Raw genomic sequence first — 11,472 nt, forward strand, 5'->3', positions numbered from 1 at the left:
CCTCTTCACTCAGAACTCTTAAATTGTTTGCAGAGTAGATGAGATCAAAATAAAGAAAAGATAGCGTGTGACTCATTAAGCAACATAAAGCTTGAAATGCCTTTAACATTCTTTTGACAATACTAATGGGTGATCTAAGTATATTTGATGCCTGGAATTGAAGCTCGTGATATCGGCGTTATTTGGTTTTAACAAGACGGCGCCACTTCCCACACATCTCATCAATCAATGGATTTATGGAGAGAACAGTTTGGTGAGCAGTTAATTTCACGTTATGGGACAGTCGATTGGCCAACAAGATCCTGTGATATCACACCGTTAAATTGAGGGATAATGTAAAGTCAAACATCAATGCGGACAAGCCACTTTGATTCAAGTCTTGAAGCAAGACATGACGTGTGTCATTCGCCAGTTACCCATCGAAATGCTCGAACGAGTCAGCGAAATTTGGCCTCAATGGATGAATAATCTGAGATGTAACCGCGGCCAACATTGGAAAGAGATAATATTAAAAAAGTAATTGAAAAAATTTCAAAAAATGTCTTTCGAATGATAATAAATATAGGAAGAAAAAGTCTTTTCGTATTTCTAATCAAACTTCAACTTATTTTTTTTTTATTTCTTATATGAACTATATTTCTTAAATTAACTGAATATGTGCCATTTTAGTCGACCACTTGTTGCCATTTCGCCAATAGAGACATTATTCCATCAGTGTAAATCATTTCTGGTTTCTCGGCGAAAAACTGAGACAAGTTATTTTCACAGGCTTCTCTTGAAGCCAACTTTACTCCATTTATCAATTCAGGAGAGTTCTGCATTGACGGAAACGAATAATAGTCCGATGGTTCAAGGCCAGTGCTATATGGTGGATACATCAAAACTTCCCAGCCAAGTTCTCTCAGTTTTTGCATCAAAGATGTATGTGATCTAGCGTTTTCCTGATAGAAGAGACCCTTATATTGATCAGTTCTGACCGTTTTTTTCGATTGCTTGCTTTAAACTTATCAGTTGTTGACAGCGAAATGTATAATCAATGGTTCGACAAGGCTGAAGCAGCTCATAGTGGATGATTGCTTTCCAATCCCACCAAACACTCAGCATAACCTTTCGAGACGTCAATCCTGACTTTGCGACCATTTGTTGAGCTTCACCACGCTTGGACCATGATCTTTTTCGCACATTATTGTCGTATTTGATTCACTTTTCGTCTCCTGTTACCATTCGCTTCAGAAATGGTTCGATTTTATTTCGTTTCAGCAAAGAATCGCAGATGTTAATTCGGTACATTAAATTTTTCACAGACAATTCATGTGGTACCCAAACATCGAGCTTCTTTTTGTAGCCAGCCTTTTTTAAATGGTTCAAAACCGTTTGATGATGAATGTTAAGTTCCTTAGCGATGTCATGGCTGCTTATGTGACGGTCCTGGTCAATTTTTTCCATAATTTCATCGACTTTTTCAACGATAGTTCGACATCGAAATTTCCAGAACGGAATCGATCGAACCATTGTTGTGCTACACGAACTGGTACAGCATCGTCTCCGTAAACTTCATAAATTTCATTGATGGCTTGCGTGGCATTCTTCCCTTTTTTACAAAAATTTTAAAATATAACGAATTTCTTCATTATTTTCACTAATTTTTGAACACCGGTAACTTTTTTCTAACGAATATACGAAAAGACTTTTTCGACTACCCAATATTTTAATTTGCAAGGAACAAATTTCAGCTTCTTAAAAATTTCCTTGAAGTTTATGAGATGACCAACAGTAACAAGATCCGTTCCCACGACCCGCACCCGGATTTTTTCCGGGGAAGAACAGTTAACTGGGCATTATTCCTCGAAATTACTTTAGGAATGTTTTCTGCCACTATAACAACAACAACAATATCCAACAGGAAAGCCTTAACGCATCTTTTTGAAGAATAAATGAAAATCCGTCACTGTGGTGGATTGAATAAGTTCTTAAATATAGCCTTATTATATAGCCATCAATACTATTTCAATAAAACATCTCTTTCTTTTGGGCAAAGGAGAAAGTGGACTGTTTCTCAGGATATCTACAGCGAGAGGAAAACATTTCCAACAGAAATAAGTTCCTGCTTTTTAGCCTTGATCCAAGCCACTCAGCTACTTTTTTGGGAAGAGTTTCTCTCTGGATCTCTCATCAAATCATTTAGCTCACCCTGGGAAAACAATTTCATATTGCTGTTTTCTAAAAACTCAAAACTTGACTTTTCATCCGGTTTCGTTACTGCACCATCCTCTTCGGTACTGGGAATGTCTTCCAAAGTAACAAGCTGTTTGGGCACTGATATTTCGGTCCTATGAGGAGTGGAAGAAGTAGCTGTTTGCAAATTTGGGTATGAAATTGGAAGCTTGTAGTTTTAGTTGTATCCAGTCACATGACACCAACAAAGCGAACAATCATCACTATGGTTCCTTCGCTCGTCCGATACCATAGGAATCGTACATCACCGAAATTTAAATAAAATATTTTTAGTAGTTTTTGATCATAAATTTTTTTGCAATTTTGCTGCTTAAAACTCCAATGTCATACCCTCCAAATTTATCACCGGTTCGAACGCCGCAATCTACCTTTTGCAGTTACAATTTAATTATGCACCCATTTGGATTTTGATATGCTGCCTACAGCGTCGCACACTCGCCCTCTGCGAATGGCCATGTTCCTCCTCTACGAATGCCACGTTCCTCCTCTTCGCATGCGACCCACAAATCTCGTCGGCGCTAAAATTAAAGAGCGCTCAATATAAAATTCGGCTGCGTAGTTAGTTACCGTTAAGCTGCCGCAATTTAACACCAGCAACTGTAATTATGTGTTTTGCTTTGCGAGGCAAATTGTTGTATATAAAAAATCAAAACTTATAATATTTTTGAAGATTTGCACTTTTTGGACGAAGCCGAGTTTTAAGTATATAATTAGATGCTAAAGAGCATATCATTACCGCATTATATTAAAAGCCCGCAGCGGTAAACGCAACAAAGTAAGTATGCTTGAAGTCGCGGTGTATGATGCTTCTTCACTGAACTCAGTGTGGGATATCGAGGAACCGTGAAGGTTCATTTAAAGACATTTAACGAATTTTTGCTTAGCTCACGCGATCAAAAATTAAATAATTCAAAAAGTATTTGGAGAAAAACTTAGTTGTTAAGTTGGTGGGTTTGAAAGGGAGGCGCAGGAGCGCTAGAGCGCAGGCAGCCGCACTCAGGTTGTCATTAGGCCTAGTGTACTCCGAAGTGGTAATCAATTAAGCCTTGGGCAGCAACCCAGCGGATGTAATAACATGCCTGAATTTTTTTCTACCCCAACTGGCTAATGTCTTCTAAGTTGGAACATTGAGAGCCATGGACTATAACCTGTCTCCATCGACTGGACATTCACAAAGTTAATATTCTAACGCTCACCTTCCTCCACGCCTGCTCTGACTTTCTGCAAATACTACTTTACCAAGTTACTGGACGTGGCATCTTTGCGGAAGTTGATCTGTGATGACCCCTACAATGCCACTTAATAAAGGTCATGATTATTACAGATGTTGTAGGTGAGTTTGCCAGAAAACCGACCGATTCTGGCCATAAGCATTGGCAAACATTCGGAAGCTGGATCGCGATCATGAGCTTTTTAATTAATTGATCAAATGGTTCGATAATTTGGTCCAGGCTAGGTCATATCATATTCACCGAAATGAGGCAGAGGACGGATTCCGATCATACAAGTATATAATGCCAACCAAGTATCTGAAAATCATTCTATTCTGCGATCCAGGTCTTTTTAATTGATTGAGCAATGATCCCGTAGTTCGATCCGATGTAGTTCCGATTATAGTCACAGGAATGGGACAAATAACCGATTCCCACCTTATACGATGCCAATTAGAAATCAATCTGTGCTTCGATCCCGATCTTTTTGATTGATTGAACAAATGGTTCGATGGTTTGGTCCAATAAACTCATATTATATTAACCGAAGTGAGGCGGAGGAGCAATTCTGATCATACACAATGCCAACCAGGCATCCCAAAATCCCGACTTTTTGATTGATTGAATAATGATCTCATGCTTTAGTCTAATGTAGCTCGTTTTATATTCAAGGAAATGAGGCAAAGGACCATTCCGGTTATATGCAATACGAGTAGCAACCAGTCATTCGAGAATAAATCTGTCTTGCGATCCGGATCTTTTTGGTCGATTTAACAAATTGTACGGTGGTTTGGCGCAATGTAGGTCATATTATATTCACCAAAATGAGGCAGAGGACCGATTCCGGTCATATACTATGCCAATCAGGCATCTGCAAATCAATCTGTGTTGCGATCCTGATCTTTTTAGTCGATTAGTCGAACGATCTTCAGTCACGATTTCGAAAACCTACTAACTAAGTCGTAGCACTAAAATTGCTTACCTCCAAGACTCCATTGTAACTCATATTATACCCACGGGTATAGGTATTCCTATCTATAAACACATACACATACATAAATATATTGTTCTGCAACTCCAAAGCTCCGCCCGCCTGCCACACTTCCTCTCACTGATCGTTAACTTATCTTCGAGATCTCTTAAGAGCCCATACCCTTAGGCAGTTTTTGCTCCAGATTCCCTGCGCAAACCGCAACTCATCAGTAGGTGGTGGCACATGTGACTTGGTCAGCATTAAGGTGTTGTAAAGTGCCCTAGGTCCTGGGATGATAGATTCGCAACCATTTAAGCGCCAATGATGAGTGCTTAACATGCAAGTAAACAAATAATCGCATGGCACTCGTTTGTGTGACCACCGACCACCGACCACCGGCAGTCAGCCACACAACAAACCGATATTAACAGGAATAAATAACGAAGACGCACACACAAAAAATAGCAAACTTGACTTGCTCAACGTCAACGTTGTGTGTTTTGTAATGATCACTCTCACTGATCCGGTGTTTGGCGATGCGCGAGGTACTGCCATTCACATGGTTTTGTTGTCTCCCTGGGGAAGTCTTTGATGAGTGATATTTACAAGTCACCATGTCACAAGACAAAAATATATGTAAGTCACTTAGGTGTGTATGTATGTGTGCACCAAACTTACATGATTTTATTTTTCTGAACTCATTAATTACAAAGAGTGCACAGTGGAATATCTTCACGCAGAAGGATTTGTATGTAGGTATTATTTTAAAGGTACTTTTAGTATTTTATTTATAGTTGTGGTATGTAACTGAACTCAAAATTGTTTTTAAAATGCTTGAGATATTTTCTTTATAGTCGAGATCGGACATAAGATCGATAAATAAGAGCCTCTGCAGTGAGTCTGACAATTCCTTTATGAAATTCATAGATTATAGGTTACTAACGTCCTCCGCATAGGTTATCCAAAATCATTTGCCGTAAACCTCATTCCACATATAGTGAGGCTACGACATTTTTCTGCAATGATTTCAAGGACTTAAATTCGGTGTTGACTAGTACTTTAAGGAGCAAAGGGTTCTTCTTTCAGCAATCGAATCCTGATGGGATCAAAAAATAGGTAGTAGTACTGGGCTCCAAATCATCTACAAGAAGCACTTTCCTCACGACGAAGTAATAATTTCAAGGGATGAAAGGAAACTGCTCGAAAAAGTGGCAAAGCCTTAGCTGAACCAATAATATCTTAGGCCTACAAACTACATTAGACATTAACGTTTTTAGACGGTCCCCAGAAAGTTTTTTGAGAATTGGCTGCGCTCCAAATTGGACCTTATAAGGTATGTTTCCCATAACATTTGGCTGACAGCTTATCCGTATTGTAAACCGAAATAAACTGAAGCTTTACTTTTGATCTCTCACGAAAAAAGAGTAGGTATCACATATCGAAATTTTAAAGTTGAGACAAATAGTTGGAAAAGTCAGGAACATCCCCCGGGAAAGCCTTTTAGAAAGCCATATAGAAATAGTATTAGTCGCTGTCTCGTAGTGTGTAAATGCGATCGGGTTACCTTATACGCCATTATAAAGCTAAGATTTCGGGCTAAAAAGCCTTTAAGAGAGTTTTGTGATTACTTTACTCAGTATTGTTTCAATACGCGTCAGAGATGGCTACCAGTAATGAGAAATTTTTTCTGCATAAAAAAATGTGATTCGGTTTTTATGGTTCTGATCTTCTGGTTATGGTACTGTTACAGTAAGTCAATTATACCCGATATTGATTTCGTCGCCTCAGTTTCGGTAATATCGAAGATCAACCATCATGCTATGGAAGATCAATTAACGAAAATATCGACAAAGAATGGAAATCGTCGAATCCGTTGGAAGGTAAGCACTGTTTCGATTGCCTAGGAGCTAAACATTACAGGTGAGCCGGCGCAATCGGTGGTCAAGTCAGGAAAACCAGGGATCATTTACCATAAAAGAAACTGAACTCAGAGCTGGAGTTTTTATCCATTCGGACCACATGACGCTCTTTTAATTCGCTCAACGAAGTCAATGTCTCCGAATATTTCGTATAGCTCAACGTTCCATCGACTGCGGTATTCGCCGTTGCCAATGTACACAACTGATGAGTCGACGTTGCGAGTTTTCGAGAGTAAAGTTCTGCGAAAGATTTAAGGTCCTTTGCGCGTTGGCCACAGCGAATATCGCATTCGATGGAACGATGAGCTGTTCGAGATATACGACGACATTGACATAGTTCAGCGAATTAAAAGACAGCGGCTACGCTGGATAGGTCATGTTGTCCGAATGGACGGAAACACTCCAGCTCTGAAAGTATTCGACGCTGTACCCGCCGGGGGAAGCAGAGGAAGAGGAAGACCTCCACTCCGTTGGAAGGACCAGGTGGAGAAGGACCTGGCTACGCTTGGAATATGCAATTGGCGCCACGTAGCGAAAAGAAGAAACGACTGGCGCGCTGTTGTTGACTCGGCTATAATCGCGTAAGCGGTGTCTACGCCAATTAAGAAGAAGAAGAATGTGCAAAGAACCATAAGACTTCCGCAGAACCTTTCTCTCTAAAACCCTTAACGCCGACTCATCAGATTTTATCATCGTTCATGCCCTTGCAACATATAGCAGGATGCTGGTGATGACTGACTTGTAGAATTTGGTCTTTGCTCGTCGAGAGAAAACTTTACTTCTCAATTGCCTATTCAGTCCGAAGTAGCAGCTGTTAGCAAGCGTTATTCTGCGTTAGATTTCTTAGAAAAGAGGATAAATGTCACGAATCCCACACCACCACACCTCCCACATTTTCCCTGCTTTGTATGGCCACTATAGTAAATGCCAGAAGGACTCGTCTCAATCCTTATCCCGTCCATCGCACCCCTCAACCATCTGGACAGCGGCACCTTCCCAATTAAGGGACCGGACGTTCCGAGTGCATGCCCTTAAATCGTGATCTTTAATCGTTTCTGGCCATTCCAAAGTGAATGGTGCTCAGAGAACTATGCTCACTTGCGTGAACTTTTACACGTGGCTCCATCCTCCATCGCGTACTGCTTCGTAATTTTGTTGCGTAATTCAGCAATCGGATACCACGGTAGATTTCGTTTCGTTAATTATTGCGATCGTGTCCGGCGATTGTGTACTTGTAGTCAAAGTACTGCCAACAATTATCTACGCTTTGCAGCTTCGTGAAAAAATTGCCCTACAATTGCGCCCTTCCCACACTAACACATACACACATGCACATACACATACATATGTAAATGCATACAGTATTGAAGAGCTAGCAAGCAGCTGCCGTGTTGCCGTGCCAGGCAACGATTGATCGTTCATTGGTCCGATCACTGATGTAATCGGTTGTCAGGTGGAAGCGATGGATTGAATGATCCTCCATTCCCGCCGGCGAATTGTTCAATCAATCAACGAAGAATGTCAATCATGTATGCCCATTTATGTTGTGACAGCTACTGTGATTCTACATGCTCTTGTTCTTGTTCTGGCATCAGATGTTGGCAGTGGCCGTGGTTGGTGGTGGTGGTGGATGATGGTGGCGCTGTTGGTGACATGATGACGTGCGATGAAATGCGATGAGGCATGCGTTGAATGTGACTTGCAGCAGTATTATTGCAATTTTATGGATTTTTGTTCGCACAAATAAACATAAATTACTTGGTACTTAAAAGGTTGCACAGTAAAATAACGGCTAATAACCTTAAGTTCGTTGGATTATTTTTTTTTGCGTATTTTACACTTTGCAATATGCTCAGATGGCAGAAATTTATGAAATTGGTGGATGCGTTCCTCGAGCCCACCATATAATGCATGTTCTGATTTCTGTCCGACGATTTCATGACGCACATATCGGTCAATGTACTAGTACTGTTACTTTTTCACTTAAATGTGTCGAACTTTGTGCCTAAATAGTGTTTTTGTTAGGAGTTCTTCTTCATTACTTTAATATGAAGAAAATCGCAGCCAAATGTAACTGAGCGAACGTGCCGTATACGATTTAAAAGTGGGGAATTGGAAGACGAGGAACGTCCTGGGCGATCAAAAATTTGAAGATGAGGAATTGGAAACAAAACTCTACACAGATTGTTTCCAAACACAAATGATTTGGTAGAATCTTTAAGAGTCACACAAGCAGTCGAACGCTTAAAATGTTCAATGGCAGTCGGATATATTCAAAAGCAAGGAAATAGGGTTCCATTGGAATTGATGCTTATACACATTGAAAGACGATTTTACATATCAGAAATGAAAGACGATTTTGCAATCATCGAATATGCATCTCCTTCTTCTTCTTAATTGGCGTAGACACCGCTTACGCGATTATAGCCGAGTTAACAACAGCGCACCAGTCGTTTCTTCTTTTCGCATCGAATGGTAACTGGCCAATAGCCAAATTAACAGCAAAATTGAATATGCATCACGTCTAGATAATGCTCTGTATTTGGTGTGATCAGAAGAGCGTGTTGTATTATGAGCTTCTAAAATCGGATGAAACCATTGATGGATACCGGCAACAACTAATCAATTTGAAGCGAACGTTTGCCGGAAATTTTCGACTAAACATGGAACAAAAATATTCCATCAAGACAACACTCAACGTCATGTTGCAAGACCGCTTCAAAATTATTTCGAAAACAGTGGCTTGGAAGATTTGCTTCATCCATCTTACATACCAAAATCCCCCTTTGACAACCACTTGTTCACATCAGAAATTGTCAGAAACTATCAAACGTGTCTCGATGAGATGGAATCCATCAAATTTGCTGAAATATGGTAACATTTTATAGCCACAAATAAGCGATACTTTGAATAATACAAATAATAATAATACTATTTGACATGTTTTTAATAAATAAACTTTCAAAGAATCCGAATACAGTTATAGACCAATTATTAAGTCATACCACTCTCCTAGACTTACCTCTCATAAGGACCTGTGACTTTTTTCTTGATATAGAATAGTATCCGAAACGCAACATTATATTCAAGACATTAGATTAGATAACTGCTAGAGCAATATTTTAGAGCTTCATTAGGCTTTTTGGAATACCATTAACATTTACTGGCGACTTTTTGGTCACAGCTTTTATCTGATCATGTTTTGGTAATTCAAAAGTTGAAAAATTCTACTGTTTAGTTAGCTCACCGACATGTTATTTTTATATTTATACACCAGTCTTTCGAAATTGTTGTAGATCTGACGCCAAAACACACGGATTCAATTGTAGTATTGCTGGAACACAAATTTTTCAGAAGCAGCCGTAGTTGAGCCTTAATTTCGGACTATCACATAGGAGAATATTTTGTATGAAATTTGGTCGAAATCCTACGAACATCTTCTGAAGCACGAATTCATTCACTGGGTTTCTGCAATTACTCGAAAGAGTCGATGCGTGTCTAATACAAAATTAACTCTAAGAACTAATGCCAGTAGTATAGGGTAAAGATCAGACTAACTCAAAGAAGCACGTCTTATTATATTACAAAATACTGGGCATATAAAATCGGTAAGTAGAAACGATTGAATTATTAGCTTAAATATTAATTCAAGCAAAGAAAGAAGAGTTTTTAATAAGCGACAAAATAAATTATTAGCCAAAAAAAATATTTTTGTAAAATTTTTCAGGAAGGAATTTTATTCAAATTTGATCAAACTGCATTGCCAAGTGTTTTATTTCTTCTTCAATCATAAAAACCCGAACTAGAAAACCAAGGTAGAAGATCAAAATTAGTTACGAATGAGATTGATAAGGTAGTAGAACTGAAAAAGCTTTATTTACGAAGTTCGCCCTCCGACATAACGTAGAGTCGTGATGAAAGAGAACGTCGTTTTGGTGTTGATACATTCGGTGCAGGGTATCCAATTTTTCCGGGATTTCTGGGATTTTTTTATGGGCTTCACCGTTGACTCTTTCTTCAATTAAATGAATTCCCTTTTACTCCTTTATAAGAAAAACAATTCCTACCATCCTGCTGACTGTCTGGCATACTGTGCCTTTTAGGCATTCTCCGCTGAACCGTTCGCTTGTCCTCCGTAGTGGATACCATCTTATTCAAATAATGGGTTGTCAAAAAGTCTTGCGGTATTTTTATTGATTTTTTTTTTATTGAAATTGAAATGAATTTTTGATGACTCATGCCCAGCTCTTGACCGATGCTACGGCTGCTACTATGCCGGTCTCTTTCGACCAATTCAGCGATTTTATCGCAATTTTCGACGACAGGCCTTCCGGAGCGTGGCGCATCTTCGACCACCTCTACACCAGAACGAAAACGTTGAAACCATCGTTGTGCGGTGGAAATGGAAACTGTATCGGGTCCATAAACTGCACAAATTTTATTGGCGGCTTGAGATGCATTTTTGCCTTTATCGTAGTAGTAAAAAATATGCGTATTTTCTCTTTATTTTGCTCCATGTTTGCGACGCTATAACTCACGAACGACTTAAAAGAAACGACAATCAATCAAACACGTGTTAGCACGTGAAATGAGCTTTCCAAAAAGGTATAGCATGACCCGATGCGACGAATAAAACTAGAACTACGCGCTTTCAGCGCCAAGTAGCGAAAATACCGCAAGACTTTTTTGACAACCTAATATATTAAAGTTACTTACTCTGTTCCAGCAACCAATCTTCAGGTTGTTTCTTCTATACATAGCAGTTTATCTTCATTCATTAGCTCAGAGTGTTTTTTTGCAGGACGTTAGCTGTTGAACCCACTTCTATGAGCCTCCGTTGAACCGTTGATGGATCCGCTATCACTCCTGTCGTATCACTAAGGTTCTTTTTAATGTGTAGAGAGAATTTAAAGCGATTCATTAAACAAGAAATCAGGTGAGCCTGTTTTGGGCAACTGTTGTCTCTCCGACCTTACCAGATCCTATTTTCCCTGGCAAAAGAACCCGTCTTTCGAAATAAAATCCGTTACAGTAGTCTGGTTGAATCCCACAAGGCCTGATATTGATCTGAAGCTTTGATTCTGCTGCGATAAGGGTATTATTTATTATATGGTAATGTTAACAGTCATTTTTC

The sequence above is a fragment of the Bactrocera neohumeralis genome, chromosome 4 (assembly GCF_024586455.1).
Source record: "Bactrocera neohumeralis isolate Rockhampton chromosome 4, APGP_CSIRO_Bneo_wtdbg2-racon-allhic-juicebox.fasta_v2, whole genome shotgun sequence".
In the NCBI taxonomy this organism is placed as follows: domain Eukaryota; kingdom Metazoa; phylum Arthropoda; class Insecta; order Diptera; family Tephritidae; genus Bactrocera; species Bactrocera neohumeralis.